The sequence below is a fragment of the Thamnophis elegans genome, chromosome Z (genome assembly GCF_009769535.1).
Source record: "Thamnophis elegans isolate rThaEle1 chromosome Z, rThaEle1.pri, whole genome shotgun sequence".
Lineage (NCBI taxonomy): Eukaryota > Metazoa > Chordata > Lepidosauria > Squamata > Colubridae > Thamnophis > Thamnophis elegans.
The window spans coordinates 136,777,664-136,786,782 of NC_045558.1; positions in this window are offsets into that span (position 1 = coordinate 136,777,664).

Below are 9,119 nucleotides of genomic sequence, written 5' to 3' on the forward strand. Positions count from 1 at the left end.
TAGCCTTCCCTCCTTTCTTATGCAAGTGTTTAACTACATGGAAATTTATGGCCGGGACTTTGAATCTGACACTTTAAGGGTCAGAATGATTCTTTTATCTTTGGATGGTGAAGCGGCTACGTGGTCGACTGCTTTGCACATGTCTGGGTTCCCTCTTGGGGAATTTCAACCGTTTTATGGAGGCTTTCCGTCAACGTTTGATGACCCATTAACTGAGAAGCGGAACAAATTGAAGTTTTTAACCTTCGACCAAGACGATAGACCTGTCGCCCAATACATCCAGGAATTTCAGTGTCTCTCACAATACATGAGAGGATGGGGGGAGGACGCCCTTCTGGACAGATTTGCCGAAGGGTTGAACGCAGACATTTATCAACAATGTGTCAATCGTAACCTGCCAAGACGCTTAATCACGTGGTTTGAGCATGCTGCAGACGCCGAGCTTGACTTAATCCGTCTGCGTTATGCACTGAAGAAAGAAGGAAGCGGAAGGAGAGGGCTGCCCGGTCCCTCCCCCCTCCTACTACGCAATCGTTCTCCAAACGACGAGGCGACGCAAGAGGGCCCCCTTCTGGCTCCTCCAGACCATTAACATGCTTTCGTTGTGGCAAGCTTGGGCACACCGCCCCCGAATGTCGGGCTAAACTCTCTCTGCCCAACCCCCTCCCAGACGTGATGACAAGCCTGCCAGAGGCTCTGACAAGAAGAAGAAGGAGACAGCGTTCGCTGGGGAAACCAACCCCCCTCCTTTTGCCCAGCCATTAAAGGGTGACGCAGATGCTAACTCCTCTTCTGAGGACTCTGATGACGACACATCGCCTCACTGGGTGAGTTCAAACAAGGGGCCCCTTCTCATCCCTATTGAATTAAAGTTCCTCCTGAGGGGACCCCTGCCACCCTCCTAGCTTTACTTGATTCTGGCTGTTCCCAATCCATGATCAATCCCGCCATGGTAGAAAAATTGGGCATCAAATTGCGCACTTTGAAAACCCCGATTGGTTTTGCCAAATAGATGGCTCGATTGCGGGGGGGGGGGCGCCCATTTTTTTACTGAGCCTTTGGAAATGAAAATGGGTACCCATACTGAATTAATCTCTTTTGTGGTCGCGCCTGGCATGGACAGACCACTCATTTTGGGCATCCCATGGCTCCGGAAGTGGAACCCTCACATAAATTGGCGGACAGGCCGCTTGCGTGTTCGCTCGAAGGTGCCTCCAGTGGGGGAGGGCTCCGGACCAACCTGAAGTCACTGACATTCCTGAAGTAGCCGCTAGAGGGCAGGAGAGGATTGCAGGAGAGGAAAAAATCCCGAAAGAATATTTGGATCTTAGGGACGTCTTCAGCGAGCAATCTTCGGACATTCTACCCCCCACAGGCCTACTGATTGCTCCATTGACATTTTACCCGGGTCAAACTCCCAAAACCCCGCATTTACTCCATGTCACCCAGGGAAATGGAGGAGATGCGTTCTTTCATTGACAAAAATTTGAAACGTGGGTTCATTGAACCGGCTCGACCCAAAGTGGCTGCCCCTGTCCTATTTCGTGAAAAGAAAGATGGGTCTCTTCGTTTGTGCTGTGACTTTCGCAACCTTAACGCAATCTGTACTCAAAACCTCTACCCACTACCATTGATGAAGGACTTGTTAGCGCAACTGGGGAAGGGCCGCATTTTCACAAAATTGGACCTGCGGGAAGCTTACTATAGAGTACGCATTAAGGAAGGGGACGAATGGAAGACCGCATTCAACTGCCCTCTTGGTTGTTTCCAGTTCCGAGTTATGCCTTTTGGCCTACAGGGGGCTCCTGCTGTGTTCATGCAATTCATTAATGAGATCCTCCACGATCATCTCTATAAGGGCGTTATCGTCTATCTGGACGATATCCTCATTTATACTCGCTCTTACGACCACCACGTCAATCTGGTGCGCACTGTCTTGAAAAAACTCCGTGCTGCCAACCTATATGCCAAATTGTCTAAGTGCGAGTTTCACCAAACGACTATTGACTATCTGGGCTACCGTACTCCTCGGATGGCGTTGAAATGGACCCTGAAAAAGTGAAGGCGGTCACTGAGTGGGACGCTCCCAAAACTCGTAAACAGTTGCAAAAATTTTTGGGTTTCGCTAATTTCTACCGTCAATTTATTCCCTCTTTTGCCAACATTGCTCTCCCTATCACTAATTTACTCAAGACTAAAGGCGACCCGAAGCCTAAACCCAATAAGCCTTTGGACTGGACCATGGAATGCCAGGCGGCATTCGAAAAACTTAAACGCCTTTTTGCCGCTGAACCAGTTCTTAAACATCCTGATCTCAACCAGCCTTTCGTCATCCAGGCGGATGCCAGTGATGTCGCTGTTGGGGCCGTTCTGCTACAAGCCAATGACCAAGGTAACTTACAGCCTTGCGCGTACACCTCACGTAAACTCACTGACACAGAGCGGCGCTGGGCAGTTTGGGAGAAGGAGGCTTTTGCGGTCCGTTGGGCCCTCGCTACTTGGCGCCATTTCCTCGAAGGCTCTAAACACCCATTTGAAGTGTGGACTGACCACAAGAACTTGGAAGCGTTACGCACACCTCGTCGTCTCTCCCCCAAACAGATGCGGTGGGCCCAATATTTAAACCGTTTCAATTTCCTCTCAAGTATATCCCGGCGGAAAGAACTTCATGGCCGATGCTTTGTCCCTGAATTACCTCGTATATTGTTCCAACTGAGTATCGTCCAACCGCTCTTGGCAGCTCCGGTACTCACACGTCACAGACCAAAGCTCAGGAGGGTAGTGCCTCACATCTACTTTCTGACCTCAAAGCGGCTCTTCATCGGGACGACTGGTTCCTGACCCATCGGGAACGAGTGCACCATGAGGGACGATCTACCGTGGATTGGTGCTAAATTATACGTCCCCGGCTTCCCTACGACTTGTCGTCCTTCGTCGCGCTCATGACTCCAGGATGCGGGTCATTTTGGGTTCGTCAAGACTTTGCACCTCTGTGAAGAGACAATTCTGGTGGCCTTCTTTAAAAAAGGACATTGAACTTTATGTGGCCAGTTGCCCAGTTTGCGCGGCCGCCAAAAAGCCGCCGGGGAAACCGCAGGGACTTCTACAGTCTGTTGCCCGCCCCAGTTGCACCTTGGAAGGAGATTTCTATGGACTTTATTGTTGAGCTCCCCGAGAGCCAGGGCCACACCGTCGTCTGGGTAGTCACTGATTTGTTTTCCAAGCAAGTTCATTTCGTCCCTTGCCACAAAATTCCTTCCGCCAAGGCGTTGGCTAAATTGTTTCTTTCCCACATCTACCGGTTGCATGGGGTTCCCGACCGTATTATCTCCGATCGTGGAGTCCAATTCACATCTAAATTTTGGAAGGAGTTCCTTGCACGCATTGGTTCCACCCAAGGCCTTAGCTCCGCCTACCATCCTCAGACTAATGGCGGCTGTGAACGTACTAATTCCGTCCTTGAACAGTATTTACGTTGTTTCATCAATTATCAACAGGACGATTGGGTGACTTGTTACCACATGCTGAAGTGGCCTATAAACAATTCGGTTCACTCCAGTACGGGCTCACCCCTTTCCGGGTCGTTTACGGCCAGGATTTTGTTCCTATTCCCGAACTGCCTACGGCCCAACCTCAGGTTCCTTCCGTTGCAGACTGGAGCGAACGTCTCAGTCGCCTTTGGCCCCTGACTCTTTCCACCTTGGACGCTGCCCATAAGGCTCATAAGAAGCAGGCTGATAAGAAACGCTCTCAGCCCTATGATTACCACGTTGGAGATTTAGTGTATTTGTCCACGAAATTCTTGCATACTACACAAAAATCGAAAGAAATTGGGTCCCAAGTATGTTGGCCCTTCCCAATTGTTAAAGTTATCAATCCTGTTTCGGTTCGTTTGCAATTGCCCAAGCATCTGAACCGTATCCACCCGGTGTTCCACATTAACCTCATCAAACCAGTTCGGGTATCCAACCTCAGGCCCACGGATGACCCTCCGCCTGCTCCCTTACTTGTGGATGGAGAACATCATTTTGAAATTCGTGACATTCTTGATTCCCGTAGGCACCGTAATCGCATCCAATACCTGTGGCTTGGAAACATTTCCCCCCCTCTCACACGGAATGGGGTTGATAAGTCCCACGTTCGTGCGCCCCGCTTACTCCAGAGATTTTATGCTTCTTATCCCGACAAGCCTTGACTTCCCTCCCCTCCCTTTTTCATTTGTTTTCTTATTTGTCTGTTTCGCTTGTTTTTTCTTCCAGGCCTGACAGCCTTTTTTCCGGGGGACGGCCGGATGTCAGCTTCTGCTTGCTGTTGCTTCAGCTGCCATGGAACGGGAAGGGGGGGGCGTGTATGTGGGGAGGGATTTAATTGACGTGCTGGAGGAAGGTTCTAGGATGTACCAGTCGTTGGGGAGTACGCATGCGTACGTGTTTCCCGCCTGCATCAACGGCCTACACATTCCATCTTCGGCCTGTCTGTTTGAAGTTATCTCACACCTGACATTTGAAGGACTTATGATTGGACTGGAGCTTTGATCCTAGGGGGGGGAACGGGTTTTCCCTATATATCAATTGCTTTTGCGCCATATTATTCAGATCTTGCTTCACTACTGCTCGCTTACCATTTATAATTAGTAAAAGTACTTTGGATTTCCAACCATGGAGTCTCTTAGTCTTCTTTCCTAATTATGGAGTGGAGTGGGCCCTGACAGTGTCATCAAAATTCAGATGCTTAGCAATTGGTTCATATTTATGGTGGTTGCAGTGTCCTAAGGTCATATGATCACCTTTTGTGACATTTTGACAACTGACAATTAGGGTTTCAAGTAAGACCCCCAAGGAAAGAAGACTCTGAGTCTTGAAAGGTCCATTTTATTAGAAATGTCATATTGGCACATCTGGGAAAACCCAAATCTGAAAGTTTCCAAGCTTCCTCCACCCAAAAGAAAATTCAATTCCCTGCCCAGCACCCACATGTCCATCACATGGTCCAATCAGGCACTGTCCCAACTGGAGATGCTTTCAAGATCACATCTTTCTTTCAGCCCCTTGTAATTAAGCTTAGTGTGATCTAAGAAGTTGGCATCCATGTGGAGGTTGATGTAGATCGAGGTAGATAATGTAATTCCCAAAAGCCAAAGTTTCTGAAACTTTTCTGGCTATAAGGTCAAGGTAAGAGCAAAGAAGATTACAAGGCAAGAGAAAGAAAATGGCACTTGCTTATGGAAACTAACTGCAACTCTTACAATAACCATGGACAGATTTTAGACAAACACTATTTGCTGAAATCCCCAGGGAATACAGTATAAGATTATAATTGGCAAATGTCTGTATTTCAGTTCTGTTTCTTGACATCATCACACCTGAACAAGGATGAGAAGGGGAAAAAAAATCCAGAAAATCCTGCTGTACTTTGAAAGATCCCTCAAAATTGATCTTGTGCCACTGAAATCAAGGAAATCATTCTATTTTATCTTTACTTTGTTAATTTATGTATCTTCCTCCTTTTCAGTGGATGTTCCCCATTAGGTCTAACCAAGGCAATTTTTTTTTTTTTGCAAACTTGAGTGCTATATTTTGTTGACCATGTTTTCAAAAGGATGGAAGGATGGGTCAGGTCTTCTGGCATTTATCCTTCTTCTGATATTCTTTCTACCTGGCAGGGTCAATCAGAGTTTGAAATCAATCTGCCTCCAGCCCACTAATGTTCCCCAGGAATTTTCCACCTCTGCAGATGAAACAATAATTGGGGGAATTTTTTCCTTTGTCAACCCTGATGAACGTACTCAGAGTTTCAAAAAAGTGCCAGTAATTTCTGAATATGGATCGTAAGTGCCTCGTTCTTCTTTGAGTAAAATGCAATATAACTTCAGACAAAGGTGCTAGAATGTAGAGAAAAGGTAGATTATACTAGTTCAATTATGGCACTGCTGGTTTGGCTGTCATATTTAGAGATATTAGCCATATTAATCAGGACTTCCATTGAGAGATTACCCTTAGGAAAACATGCATTTTGGATCTTCACATGTTATAAAGGACCCTGTTAGAGATCTAGAGATCTAAAGAAGCATTTTAAGAGAACTTTGATATTTGAAAAAAATGCTGCAAGAGTATTCCTCTCTCCCTTTCAAAAATGGAAATACCACCAAGTTTATTTTATTTATTTATTTCATTAAGCGTGGATTAGATAACAGATATAAGTATAAACATGATTTTTAATACATGAAATCAATATGAATACCGGGTAATATTAGGACAGTGACGGCAGGCACGCTGGTGCACGTCCCTTAAAGTCCTCTTTGGAATGGGGTGAGTATGACTGTAGACTGTCTAAGGTTAAAGGTTTGGGTGTTTGGGGAAGAAACCACAGTGTTGGGTAGTGCATTCCAGGCATTGACCATTCTGTTGCTGAAGTCGTGTTTTCTGCAATCCGGTGTGGAGTGGTTTGCCATACATTTGGATCTGTTGTGAGCTCGTGTGTTGCTGTGTTGGAAGCTGAAGTATTCATTGACAGCTAGGACATTGTAGCAGATATTTATGTACTGTGCTTAGGTTGGGTCGAAGATGGCGAAGTTCAAAATTGTCTAAGCCCAAAATTTCAAGACATAAGTTATTCTGTTGCGAGTTGAGGAGTGGAGGACACTTCTTGGCAAATATCTCTGGACTTGTTTGATTCTATTTATGTCTGATATGCAGTCCAATTTCCAGGCAGATGAGCTGCATTCAAGAATTGGTCTAGCAAAAGTTTTTTATGCCCTGGTTTGCAGTTCAATATTATCAGAAAAGAAGCTACGGTTAAAAGCTCTTAATACCTTTTTGGCAATGCAGTTACAGTGAGCTCTGGCACTTAGACTGTTTGAGATGAGTGCTCCAAGGTCCTTGATAGTGTGTGGGTCGTCTACAAAATCACATCCACCCAGCTTGCATTTAGGGGACACAACACCAAGGATGAAAACCTGCTAGAATGCTTACGGTTGAACATAAAAAAAGACATTACCATAAGAATATAGTCTAGGGCACCAAACCAAGCATACGAAATAGATGAACGTTTTGCTACAAACTTAACCAATGTATGTCAAAATACATCACAGGAGTAACAGGGGGGTTTATTTACCCAGACATTAAAGGGGGGAATCGGATGGGTTGACCCAGCTGACAAGTTTGTCATTCAAACAGTAAAGGAGGAAGCAAGAGGGCAGCTCAACTAGAATTTATTCTATGTTTTGTTCTTTTTTTTCTTTTTTTAAAGTAAGCTTTTTACTACTTTCCAAAATATTTTTATTAAACAGTTTTTTCCCAACATTTCCACATCGTAAGCTCCATTATAATATTTTTATCTGTACATGTATACACACACACACACACACACACACACACACATACAGACAATACATTTCCATTCACTAATATGTTAATTCATAATTATATTTCTTCTATGCTTATTATTTTTTCAATGTGCTAATTTGTATGCAATGCTTCTTATATCTATCTGTGTACATATATTCCTCTTATAGATATTATTCTGTACTATTTTATATACAGTAAATCTTACTTTCCCCCCTCTTTTTTATTTATGTGGTTTCATGATTTTTCTCTGATTTCTTAATCTTTCTTCCCTAAATGTTTTTTATTCTTTGCATCTTTTTCTAGCCATTTGTACCATAATTTCCATACTAAGTGATAATCAGATTATCCTTTATCTTTTATTTATTTTGTAATTCTGTCCATTTCAGCACACTCTAATACTTTTTAAATCAAATTTCCTCTGTTGGTATAGTTTTGTTCTTCCAATTTTGTGTGTATATGATTCTTGCTGCATTTATTACATATATTTCATTTCATTTCATTTCATTTTCATTTTCATTTATTTGGATGCCGCCCTTTTCCCTGGGGGGACTCAGAGCGGCTCACAATTCAAAAAGGGAGGGGGGGAAAGACAAACAGTATTCAAATATGGAAACAATACAACATATTAAAAGAGAGCACAACAGTCACACAATTCAGGTGGGGTTGGAATCTTAACCCCAGGCCAGCCGGGACAGCCAGATCTTCAAAGCGGCGTGGAAGGATTGGAGGGTGGTGAGGGTCCGAATCTCCATGGGGAGTTTGTTCCAGAGGGTCGGAGCAGCCACCGAGAAGGCTCTCCTCCGGGTAGTTTCCAGTTTGCACTGGCTAGTAGATGGAATTCGGAGGAGGCCTAATCGATGTGATCGTATCGGTCTAGTGGAGGTAATTGGCAGTAGGTGGTCTCTCAAATACCCAGGCCCACTACCATGCCCATGAAGGGCTTTATAGGTGATAAGTAGCACCTTGAAGCGCACCCGGAGATCGACAGGCAGCCAGTGCAGCTCGCGGAGGATAGGTGTAACATGGGTGAAGCGAGGTGCACCCACAATCGCTCGTGTGGCCGCATTCTGGACTAGCTGAAGTCGCCAAATGCTCTTCAAGGGCAGCCCCATGTAGAGCACATTGCAGTATTCCAGCCTAGAGGTCACAAGGGCACGAGTGACTGTTGTGAGGGCCTCCCGGTTCAGGTAGGGATGCAACTGGTGTACCAGGCAAACCTGGGCAAATGCCCCCCTGGTCACAGCTGACAAATGATGTTTGAAGGTCAGCTGTGGGTCCAGGAGGACTCCCAAGTTGCGAACCCTGTCTGAGGGGTGTATAATTTGACCGCCCAGCCTGAGAGATGGAACACTTGGCAGGAGGGAAACACAGCAGCCACTCTGTCTTTTCTGGATTGAGCACAAGCTTGTTGACCCCCATCCAGTCTTTAACAGCCTCCAGACCCTGGCTCATCACATCCATCGCTTCATTGAGTTGGCACGGGGCGGACAGATACAACTGGGTATCGTCCGCATATTGGTGGTATTTTATCCCATGCCGTCGAATGATCTCACCCAGCGGTTTCATGTAGATGTTGAAAAGTAAGGGGGACAGGATCGAACCCTGCGGCACCCCATACGTTAGGGGCCTAGGGGTCGATCTCTGCTTCCCAACTAACACCGACTGCGTCCTGTCCGAGAGGTAGGAGGAGAACCACTGTAGAACAGCGCCTCCCACCCCCACCTCCCGCAGTCATCGCAGAAGGATACCATGGTCGATATGGTACATAATATA